The 12,813-nt window shown below is 37.2% G+C and overlaps 2 protein-coding genes across 5 annotated transcripts in view; one reads left to right on the forward strand and one right to left on the reverse strand.

Moving 5' to 3' along the window:
* Positions 1-12,813, reverse strand: part of GPR17 (G protein-coupled receptor 17) — a 397,229-nt gene that overhangs the window by 177,510 nt on the left and 206,906 nt on the right. The window lies entirely within an intron of this gene.
* IWS1 (interacts with SUPT6H, CTD assembly factor 1) overlaps positions 1-12,813 on the forward strand; it is a 66,953-nt gene that overhangs the window by 48,819 nt on the left and 5,321 nt on the right. The window lies entirely within an intron of this gene.

The raw sequence follows: 12,813 nt of genomic DNA on the forward strand, positions 1-12,813 counted from the left end.
GTCAGTGTCAGAACTGAATCGCAGTATTCTACTGGGGTTGAAACAAAATGCTGACAAAATCATTTCTTAGTATTTCTCGTTAGGGAAATTTTTAATTATTTGATTTAAATTAAATTTGTTTTCTCCTTGGGGGGGGTCCTACAATCTGAAAAAAAAGATTGAGAAATACTGTCTCAGAGGAAACATGGACATAATTAAAAATCACTGTAATTGCTGATAAGCAGCCGGGCCGTTGGGATAGAGAATAATATTGCTTATGGCTCTATTGTTCTATTTTTGTGATACTTTAAAGTCATTTTATTAGTCTCTGCAGACTTATTTATGAGAAGTCTCTTGTTAGTCAAGATGACTAAATCCAAGAGTAAGTAATTGATTTTAATTATAGAAATCTTATGATACAAACTGGAGAAGGGTTATCTGTCAATATTGATTTTCAAAAACACATGAGAATCTTATTGGCGATAAAGCCTTGGAACAACCAAAAAAATCAGGAAGTTTGTGCCCTTTACTCATAAAAAAAATGAGGATCTCTTTACCCTTACTTTCAACAAATTTAAAAGCACAAATGTGATAGTTGTAAAAAGCAGGTACATAAAGATATCAGGTAATAGCTAACCACTAGATGGAGATGGAAAAATAACTATTTTCTGCAATGGCATTTTTGCTTTTATTAATACCCTCAGAAACACTCGTGAGAACAAAACAAACACAACCATCTACTGAAACAGATGTTGATGACCCTGATCATTAAAAATTCTAAACAAGAAAAGTAAAATAGTACTTTTTAAAAAAGACTTTAAAGTTATTAATACACCATTCTGGCATTTAATGGGGTAAGCTCCAGTTATCTGAAAATTTCACCTATGTAGGGTAAAACTGATGGTGCCAGGTGTTAAAGTGATAATCATACCTGGGGAATTCAAAATGTTAAAAAAATTGTTGGTTTCTGTATAAACTACCATTGCTGTGTGGTTCATTTTAAGTCTCAAAACTGGCCGAGAATAGTCTTTTTTTTTTTTTAATTGGAAATACTTCCAATTTACAATAATGTTGCAAAAGTGGTAAACTCCCATATACCCTTCACCTATATACACGTGTTAACGTTTTGCCACATTTGCTGACAGCTTGCCTCTTGATCCCCAAATACTTATGCATATTTCTCCCCAAAACAAGGACCTTTAGTTTGTCCCAGTGTTGGTGGTGTTAACTTCGGCCACTTGGACGTAGTGGTGCAGAATCACTTTTTTTTTTTTCAATTAAAAGAAACAGTTTTAATTGTTGATTAATTTTAATTTTGGGAAATTAGTTGTATGTGAATATGTAAAATACACATAAAATTTGCCATCTTAAAGGACAGTATCCAGTTAGTGGCAATACAAGCATTCCCTTTGTTGTGCAACAGTCACTGCCTTCCATCTCTGGAAATCTTTTCGGCTTGCAGAAGTGAAGCTGTACCCATTGAACAGTAACTCCTTATTCCCCTCTCTCCCAAGCCTGGCAAGCACCATTCTACTTTGTCTCCGATTTTGACTGCTCTAGATGTCTCATGTAAGTGGAATCATACATAATTCTTTTTTGACTGGATCATTCATTCAGTTAGCATAAATGTCGTCAAGGTTCTCCTATGGGGTAGCATGTGAAAGAATTTTATTTTAAGGCCGAATAATATTCTATCATGTATATACCACATTTTGTCTATCCATTTTGTTGATGGACACTTGGGTTGCTTCCACCTTCTGGCTATTGTGAATAATGCTGCCATGAATATGGGTATACAAATATTTCTTTGAAACTCTGCTTTAAATTCTTTCATGTATATAGCCAGAAGTGGAACTGCTGGATCGTATGGTAATTCTATTTTTAAAATTTTTTCTTTATTATTTTTTTTTAATTTTTTTTGCGGTATGCGGGCCTCTCACTGTTGTGGCCTCTCCCGTTGCGGAGCACAGGCTCCGGACGCGCAGGCTCAGCGGCCATGGCTCACGGGCCCAGCCGCTCCGCGGCATGTGGGATCTTCCCGGACCGGGGCACGAACCCGTGTCCCCTGCATCGGCAGGCGGACTCTCAACCACTGCACCACCAGGGAAGCCCCAGTTATTATTTTTTTTTATTTAATTTTTTTTTTTTGGCTGCATCGGGTCTTAGTTGAGGCATGCAGGATCTTTCGTTTCAGCGCGGGCTCTTCAATGTGGCGCGTGCTTCTCTCTAGTTCTGGTGTGCGGGCTCCAGGGCATGTGGGCCCTGTAGTTTGCAGCACATGGGCTCTCTTGTTGAGGCGTGTGGGCTCAGTAGTTGTGGCGTGCGGGCTTAGTTGCCCCGTGGCATGTGGGATCTCGGTTCCCCGACCAGAGATTGAACCCGAGTCCCCTGCATTAGAAAGCAGATTCTTTACTGCTGGACCACCAGGGAAGTCCCTGGTAATTCTATTTTTAATTTTTTTTAATGGCTGCACCATTTAACATTCTCACCAACAGTACAAAAGGGTTCTGATTTGTCCACACCCTCACCAGCACTTATTTTCTGGTTTTTTGATAGTAGCCATCCTAATGGATGTGAAATAGTATTTCATTGTGATTTTGATTTGCATTTCCCTAATAATTAGTGATATTGAGTATCATTTTGTATTCTTATTGGTGCTTTGGGTATCTTTGAAGAAATATCTATTCAAATCCTTTGCCCAGTTTAAAGTAAGTTTTTCCTTGTTGAGTTGTCAGAGTGCTTTATGTATTCTGGATAACTCTTTATCAGGCATAAGATTTGCAAATTTTTTCCCATTCCTTGGGTTGTATTTTCAACTCTTAATTGTACCCTCTGACACACAGTTGATTTAAATTTTGATGTAGTTCTATTTATCTTTTTCCTCTTTGATTGCTGTGCTTTTGTGGTATCCAAGAAATTATTGTCAAATCCAATGTCATGAAGCTTTTTTTTTTTTCCTTTTCTATGCAGTTTTTATTTTTGCCTTTTCCAACAACAGTGTTCGTTTTTTTAAATTTTTATTTTACAGTGTTGTGTTAGTTTCAGGTATACAGCAAAGTGAGTCAGTTATACATATACATATATACACTTTTTTAGATTCTTTTCCCCTAAATGCCATTACATAGTATTGAGTAGAGTTCCCTGTGCTATACAGTAGGTCCTTATTAGTTATCTCTTTTATATATAGTAGTGTGTAGATGTCCATCCCAATCTCCCAATTTATCCCTCCACCTGCCCTTACCCCCAGTAACCATTAGTTTGTTTTCTACATCTGTAACTCTTTCTGTTTTGTAGATAAGTTCATTTGTACCCTTTTTTTAGATTCCACATATAAGCAGTATCATATGATATTTCTCTTTCTCTGTCTGACTTACTTCACTCAGTATGACAACCTCTAGGTCCATCCATGTTGCTGCAAATGGTATTATTTCATTCCTTTTTATGGCTGAGTAATATTCCATTGTATATATGTACCACATCTTCTTTATCCATTCCTCTGTTGATGGACATTTAGGTTGCTTCCATGTGCTGGCTATTGTAAATAGTGCTGCAATGAACATCGGGGTGCATGCATCCTTTCGAATTATGGCTTTCTCTAGATATATGCCTGGGAGTGGGATTGCTGGATCATATGGTAGCTCTATTTTCAGTTTCTTAAGGAACCTCCATACTGTTCTCCATAATGGCTGTACCAATTTACATTCCCACCTACAGTGTAGGAGGGTTCCCTTTTCTCCACACCCCTTCCAACATTGATTGTTTGTAGATTTTTTGATGATTCATGAAGTTTTTCTTATGTTTTCCTGTAAGAGTTTTATCTCTTACTTTAGGTCTTTGATCCATTTTGAGTTAACTTGCATTTGATATAAGGTAAGCATACAACTTGTTTTTTTTTTTTGACATGTGAATATCTAGTTTTCCCAACACCATTTGTTGAAAAGATTGTCCTTTCCTATTTAATGGTCTTGGCACCCTTGTCAAAAATTATCTGACCATATATGTTATTTCTGGACTCCATCAGTCTATGTTTGTCTTTGTGCCAGTCTGATACTTCTTTGGCTACTGTAGCTTAGTATTAAAATTTGAAATCAGAAAGTGTGAGTCCTCATACGTCATTCTTTTTCAAGACTGTTTTTGCTATTTGGGATCATTTGAGATTTCATATGAATTTTAGGATGAATTATACTGTTTCTGCAGTAAACATCATTGGGATTTTGATAGGGTTTGTATTCGTTCGGTAAATCACTCTGGGTAGTACTGACATCCTAAGAATCTCCCAATCTATGAACACAGGGTGTCTTTCCATGTATTGTTTTCTTTAACTTCTTTCAGCAACATTTTGTCGTTTTCGGTGCACAAGTCTTTCACCTCCTTGGTTAAGTTTAATCCTAAGCATTCTTTTTGATGCTATTGTAAATGGAATTTTCTTAATTCCCTTTTAGGATTTTTCATTGTTAACATGCAGAAATGCAACAAGTTTTTTCATATTAATTTTATATCGTTCAACTTTGCTGAATTGTTTTATTCTAACAGGTGTGTGTGGGTGTGTGAGTGTAGAATCTTTTGGCATGTCTGTATTTAAGAGCATGTCTGCAGACGTTATTTTTCATTATTTTTCTTCTTCCTTTCCAGTTTGGTTGACTTATTTCTTTTTCTTGTGAAATTGCTCTAGCTAGGACTTCCAGTACCATTTGATTAGAAGTCTCAAAAATAGGCATCCTTAATTTTTCCTGATCTTAGAGGAAAAGCTTTCAGTCTTTCACCATTGAGTGTGATGTGAGCTTGTCATGTATGGCCTTTATTATGTTGTTATAGTTTCCTTCTATTCAGTTTGTTGAATGTTTTCATCATGAAAAGATGTTGAATTTTGTCAAATGCTTTTTCTGCATCAGTTGAGACGGTCATGTGGTTTTTGCCCTTTATTCTGTTAATGTGATGTGTTACACTGATTGATTTTTTGTGTTTTGAACCATACTTGGATTCTAAGAATAAATTCCTCATGGACTTCCCTGCTGTTGCAGTGGTTAAGAATCCACCTGACGATGCAGGGGACAGGGGTTCGAGCCCTGGTCCAGGAAGATCCCACATGCCGCGGAGCAACTAAGCCCATGCACCACAACTACTGAAGCCTGCTCGGCTAGAGGCCGTGCTCTGCAACAAGAGAAGCCACTGCAACGAGAAGCCTGGGCACCGCAACAAAGAGTAGCCCCGGCTCACCGCAACTAGAGAAAAGCCCACGTGCAGCAACGAAGATCCAACACAGCCAAAAATAAAATAAATAAATTTATTTTTTTTTTTTTGCGTTACGCAGGCCTCTCACTGTTGTGGCCTCTCCCGCTGCGGAGCACAGGCTCTGGACGCGCAGGCTCAGCGGCCATGGCTCACGGGCCTAGCTGCTCCACGGCATGTGGGATCTTCCCGGACCGGGGCACGAACTCATGTCCCCTGCATCGGCAAGCGGACTCTCAACCACTGCGCCACCAGGGAAGCCCAATAAATTTATTTTTAAAAAAAGAGTAAATCCCTCTTGGTCATGGTGCATAATTCTTTTATGTGCTATTGAATTTGTTGGCTAAAATTTTGTTCAGGATTTTTTAAAAAACATTTCCCAGAAATAAAAAGCCATGATTTTGTTGTTGTCAACAGCATTCATCACAGAGTGACTAAAATTTTTGTTCACCTCTACTGTCTATTAATATTACTTGAATATTCTCTTGCTTTTATGGTTAAAATCATTGAACACCTATGATACCTAATGAATGTGTATTCTTGCCTATATTATATGCTATAGTCATATGATTCCTAGACTCTGGCACTGATCTTACTGTTCACTGATATTTCTTACTCAACAGATGGCCTAAAAATCACTCTAATAGCAACTTGTATTTTAACTTTAATTTGGCAAAGTTATTTTTCTAGCTACTCTGGCAGTGTGGCCTAATTCAACTTCTTAATTTGATAATACACAATCCTATTGTATATAGCAAGAGAATTATCATAACATATTGACTCTTCCCCTTCTCTACTGGTAGGAATAAAGGGTTAATAATTAACCAAATATCTGTAGTGAAACAATTCAGAATTTTAAAGGCAATCTCTAGTTACTCTGTTCTAACATTTGATACAAGTTCTTTATTTTTGAAAATGTGGTAATATGTACAGTTTATCCACATATAAAGTTATGTCTTAACTGAAAGTTAAGAGATAATTATTTAGTATTTATACAACTTTTATTGCTAGGAGCTTTTTTTCTTAGTCATAATACATTTTTGAAAATAATTCACAAGTTTCGAGAGTTTCATGTGAGTCCATTATAGCATGAGAAATAGATTGTCTTTTTAGTTAAATAAATTTTATTTTCCAAGGGTTTGAAAATAAAAGACTATCAGCTTATACAGAAATTCAGTTTAACAAACATTTATGTTTAGATCATGATACTTAATGATGTAGGGAATCTCAAGGTGTAGAAAGTATGATCCCAGCTTCGAGATGTTTATAATCTTGGAAATAATTAGAAATGCCTCACTCTAATGATAATAATAATAAGCATCAGTTAGAGATTGTTAGTTTGAACAACCTTACAGTCATCTGACACATAATCATCTTTGTCATATCAAAATTCAAAAAGTCATTCTGAAGAGGACCTTCACTGAGTTACATGTGAATAATACAGGCCTACAGGTTTATTTACTTTATTGTAAGACATGGACACAAGAGGATTGTTCTTCCCCTGTGTTGAGGATGTTTCCACCTATCTCGTTCAATATCCCCATTTAATTTTCCTTGTAACAATTCTTTTAAACATGGATCTTTTAAAGAATTGATATACTTCCTTATACTGAATTGTGACAATTTTGAAAGCCAATAATATCCTTTCATTTATTTTGCAGGAGGGGGTGTGAATTACTAGCATTAAAGTTATTTTTAAATAACCTTTTAATATTTTAGACTGAAGTAGTGGGTTTTTGTTTTGTTTTTATTGAGATATAATTGACATACATTATATTAGTTTCAGGTGTACACCATAATGATTCAATATTTGTATATATTGTAAAATGGTCACTCACTGCAGTGAGTCTAGTTAACATCCATCACCATACATAGTTGAGAATTTTTTTCTTGTGATGAGAATTTACCAGATCTACTCTCTTAGCAACTTTCAAATATGCACTACAGTGTTATTAACTGTAGTTGCTATGCTGTACATTACATCGCCATGACTTATTTATAACTGGAAGTTTGTACCTTTTGATTCCTCTCACCTACTTCACCCATAACCCCACCCACCGTTCGCTGAGAATTCTTTTTTTTTTTTTTTTTGGCCGTAAGCTGGCCTCTCACTGTTGTGGCCTTTCCCGTTGCGGAGCACAGGCTCCAGACGCGCAGGCTCAGCGGCCATGGCTCACGGGCCCAGCCGCTCCGCGGCATGCGGGATCCTCCCGGACCGGGGCACGAACCCGTGTCCCCTGCATCGGCAGGCGGACTCTCAACCACTGCGCCACCAGGGAAGCCCCGCTGAGAATTTTTGAATCGATATTCATCAGGGATATTGGTCTGTAGTTTTCTTGTCTTGTACTGTCTTTCTCTAGTTTTGGCCTCAAGGTAATACTGGCCTCAGAGTTTGGAGTTTGGAATTTGGGAGTGTTCCCTCTTCCATTTTCTTTTGGAATAATTTGAGGAGGATTGATGTTAATTCTTTTCATGTTTGATAGAATTCACCAGTGAAGCCATCTTGTCCTGGACTTTTCTTTGGTGGAGGTTTTTGATTACTGTTTCAGTCTCCTTACTAGTTCTTTTCTTTTCTTTTTTGACGTCACCACGTGGTATGTGGGATCTCAGTTCCCCAACTAGGAATCGAACCCATGCCCCCTGCATTGGAAGCACGGAGTACTAACCACTGGACCTCCGGGGAAGTCCCTCATTCTCCTTACTAGTTATGGATCTATTCATATTTGTATTTCCTCATGATTCTGTTTTGGTACATTGTGTTTCTAGAAATTTGTCCATTTTATCTAGGTTACCCTATTTGTTGACATACAGTTCATAGTACTCCCTTATAATTCTTTTTATTTCTGTAAAATTAGTGGTAATATCCCTTCCTTGATGGCTGATTTTAGTTATTAGAGTCATCTCTTTTTCTTAGTCACTCTAGCTAAAGTTCAATTTTGCTGATCTTTTCAATGAACCAAGTCTTTGTTTTGCTTTTTTTTTCTTTTTTCTATATTTCATTTCTCTCTGCTCTAATCTTTATTATTTTCTTGCTTTTGCTCTGAGTTTAGTTGTTATTTTTCTCGTTTTTTATGGTGCAAAGTTAGGTTGTTGGTTTCAGATTTTTTTAATATAACAACAATTATAGATTTATCTCTTAGCATTACTTTTGCTGCATCCCATAAGTTTGGGTATATTGTATTTTCATTTCCATTTATCTCAAGACATTCTCTAATTCCCATTGTGATTTCTTTGAGCCATCAGATGTACTGTGTAAATTCCATATATTTGTGGATCTTCCTGTTTTCTTTTGCCATTGATTTCTCTTGTTTCTTCCGTCATGATCAGAAAAGATACTTTGTATGGTTTCAATCCTTTAAAATGTAGTAGGAGTTGTTTGTGGCCTTACATCTGGTCTATCCCAGAGAATATTCCATGTGCACTTGAGAATAATGTATATTCTGCTATGGTTGAGTGACACATTTTGCATATATCTGCTAGGTCTAGTTAGTGTCTACAGTATTATTCAAGGCCTCTCTTTCCTTACTGATCTACTGTCTTGCTGTTCTGTCCATTATTGAAAGGGGGTATTGAAGTTTTCTTCTATTTTTGTAAATCTGTCTATTTCTCCCTTTAATTCTGTCACTGTTTGCTTTACATATTTAAGAGCTCTGATGTTTGCTCTGATGTTTATTGTATAGAAGTGCAACAGATTTTTGTATATTAACTTTATATCCTGAAACTTTACCAGATTCATTGATGAGCTTTAGTAGTTTTTTTGGTGGTGTCTTGAGGGTTTTCTATGTATAGTATCGTGTCATCTGCAGACATTGACAGTTTTACTTCTTCCTTTCCAATTTGGATTCTTTTTATTTCTTTTTCTTGTTTAATTGCTGTGGCTAGGACTTCCAACACCATGTTAAATAAAAGTGGCGAGACTGGGCATCCTTGTCTTGTTCCTGATCTTAGAGGAAATGATTTCAGCTTTTCACTATTGAATATGATGCTAGCTGTGGGCTTATCATACGGCCTTTATTATGTTGAGGTATATTCCCTCTATACCCACTTTTGGAGACTTTATCATAAATGGATATTGAATTTTGTCAGAAGTTTTTTCTGCATTGAGATGATCATATTTTTATTCTTCAATTTGTTAATGTGGTGTATCACATTGATTTGCAGATATTGAACCATCCTCACATCCCTGGGATATATCCCGCTTGATTATGGTGTATGATCCTTTTAATGTATTGTTGAATTTGGTTTGCTAGTATTTTGTTGAGGAATTTTACATCTATGTTCATCATTGGCATATAATTGTTCATAGTAATTTCTTATGATCTTTTGTATTTCTGTGATGACAGTTGTAACTTCTCCTTTTTCATTTCTGATTTTATTGAATTTGGCTATCTCTCCTTTTTTTTCTTAATGAGTCCAGCTAAAGACTTCTCAATTTTGTTATTTTTTTCAAACAACCAGCTCTTAGTTTCTTTAATCTTTTCTAGTATTTTTTAGTCTCTATTTTATTTATATCTGCTCTGATTTTTATGATTTCTTTCTTTCTACTAACATTAGGTTTTGTTTGTTCTTTTTCTAGTTCCTTTAGGTGTAAGGTTAGGTTGTTTATTTGAGATACTTTTGTTTCTTTTTTTTTTTTTTTTTTTTTTTGCAGTACGCGGGCCTCTCACTGTTGTGGCCTCTCCCGTTGCAGAGCACAGGCTCCAGACGCGCAGGCTCAGCAGCCATGGCTCACGGGCCCAGCCACTCCGCGGCATGTGGGATCTTCCCGGACTGGGGCACGAACCCATGTCCTCTGCATTGGCAGGCGGACTCTCAACCACTGCGCCACCAGGGAAGCCCGAGATATTTTTGTTTCTTGAGGTCAAGGCTTGTACAGCTATAAACTTCCCTCTTAGAACCACTTTTACTGTATCCTGTAAATGTTGGGTCATTTTGTTTTCATTTTCATTTGTCTCCAGGTATTTTTTGACTCCCTCATTGATTTCTTTAGTGCTCCATTGGTTGTTTAGTAGCATACTGTTTAGCCTCCACGTGTATGTGATTTTTGCAGTTTTTTTCTTATAGCTGATTTCTAGTCTAATAGCATTGTGGTTGGAAAAGATGCTTTGTATGATTTCAGTGTTCTTAAATTTACTGAGCATTGTTTAATGGCCTGGCATGTGACCTATCCTGGATAATGTTCTATGTGTACTTGAAAAGAATGTATTCTGCTGCTTTTGGATGGAATGTTTTATATATATGTATATTTCTTTCTTTCTTTCTTTCTTTCTTTCTTTCTTTCTTTCTTTCTTTCTTTCTCTCTCTCTCTCTTTCTCTCTCTCTTTCTCTCTCTCTCTCTCTCTCTCTCTCTCTTTCTCTCTTTCTTTCTTTCTTTTCTTTTCTTTCCTTTCTTTTTTCCATCTGGAATAATGTGTTATTTAAGGCCAATGTTTCCTTATTGATTTTCTGTCTGGATGATCTGTCCATTGATGTAAATGTGGCTTTTTTTTGGTCATGCCATGCAGTTTGCAGGATGTCAGTTCCCCGACTAGGGATTGAACCCAGGCCATGGCAACGAAAGCCCGGAATCCTAACCACTAGTTCCCTACCAGGCAACTCCAGTAAGTGGAGTTTTAAAATCCCCTTATATTATTGTGTTACTGTCAATTTCTCCCTTTGTGTTAATATTTGCTTTATGTGTTCAGATGCTACTATGTTGGGTGCATATATATTTGCATTTGTTATATCTTCTTGGATTGATCCCTTGAGCATTACATGATGTCGTTCTTTTCCTCTTGTTACAGGTTTTGTCTTAAAGTCTATTTTGTCTGATATAAGTATTGCTACCCCAACTTTCTTTTTGTTTTCATTTATATGGAATACCTTTTTCCATCCTCCTACTTTCAATCTGTGTGTGTCTTTAGCTCTGAAGTGAGTCTCTTATAGGCAGCATACATATAGCTTTTGTTTTTGTATTCATTCAGCCACTCATGTCTTTTGATTGGAGCGTTTAGTCCATTTACAGTTAAAGTAATTATTGATAGGTATGTACATATTGCTATTTTGTAAATTGTTTTGAGGTTATTTTTGTAGTTCTTTTTTGTTCTTCTTTTGTTCTCTTCCCTTGTGATTTGATGACTATCTTTAGTGCTATGTTTGAATTCCTTTCTTCTTCATGTATGTGTATCTATTATAGATTTTTGGTTTGTGGTTACTGGGAGGTTTATATATAGTAATCTATATATATGTGATTAAGTTGCTGATCTCTTAAGTTCAAATGCATTTTAACAACCCTGCATTTTTACTCCCTACCATGTTTACTGTTTTTGCCATCATATTTTACATCATGCTTTGTCTGTGTATCCCTTAACTACTTATTGTGGATATAAATGCTTTCACTCCTTTTGTATTTTAACCTTCCTATTAGCTTTATACATGGTTGATTTACTACATTTACTGTATATTTGCCTTTATCAATGAGCTTTTTCCTTTCATAATTTTCATGTTTCTATTTGTGGCCTTTTCTTTTTCACTTAGAGAAGTCCCTTTAACATTTTTTGTAAAGCTGGTTTGGTGGTGCTGAACTCTTAGCTTTTGCTTGTCTCTAAAGCTTTTGGTGTCTCCATCAAATCTGAATGAAAGCCTTGCTGGTACATTAATCTTAGTTGTAGGTTTTCCCTTTTCATCACCTTAACTATCATGCCACTCCCTTCTGGCCTGCAGAGTTTCTGCTGAAATGTCAGCTGATAGCCTTGTGGGAGTTCCCGTATATGTAACTTATTGCTTTTCCCTTGCTACTTTTAATATTCTCTCTCTATCTTTAATTTTTCCCATTTTAATGGCAATGTGTCTTTGAGTGCGCCTCTCTGGGTTGATCCTGTTTGGAAGTCTCTGTGCTTCCTGGACCTGGATGTCTCTTTCCTTTCCCAGGGAAGTTGGCTGTCTCCACTTCACTTAGTTCTTCTTCTGGGGTTTTATCCTGTTCCTTCATTTGGAATATATTCCTCTGTTGCCTCATTTTGTCTAATTTGCTGTTTTTATCTCTATGTATTTGGTAGGTTGGTTACATTTTCTGACCTTGGAGAAGTGGCCTTTTGTAGGAGATGTCCTATGAGTCCCGGCAGCACACTCCTCTCTGGTCACCAGAGCTATATGCTGTAGGGGTGCCCCCATTTGGGCAGCGTGCATCCTTCTGTTGTGGCAGGCTGATTACTGTGGGTGGTCTGGTAGGTGTGGTTAGCCACCATCCGGTTGGTCTCCAGGCCCTGCCTTGTGCAGATGCTGCTGGCCACTGGTGGGCAGGGCTCGGTCATGACGCTGCTGGATACAGGGCCCCTGGGGTTCCAAGGGCTAGTGCTGGCCCACTGGTGGGCAGAGCTAGATTCTGGAGTGTCCTTTGAGTTTGGAGGAAGAGTGATTTATTTGTAGTTCTTGTCTTTGTTGTATGCTCTTTGAGCAAGAAGTTATATTTTTTGGCTAGACATAGTCTAGAAATAGAGAGGGTTCCCCTGGACCAGTTCTGTGTGAGACTGGCAGAGGTCAGTAAGCACTGGTCTTTTGAGGAGCTTACATGGTAGTTGACCAATGTAGTTATGTGTAGCCATTCCAAGCTGGCCTCTTCTGAAA

This window comes from Orcinus orca, chromosome 7, assembly GCF_937001465.1.
Source record: "Orcinus orca chromosome 7, mOrcOrc1.1, whole genome shotgun sequence".
Classification (NCBI taxonomy): domain Eukaryota; kingdom Metazoa; phylum Chordata; class Mammalia; order Artiodactyla; family Delphinidae; genus Orcinus; species Orcinus orca.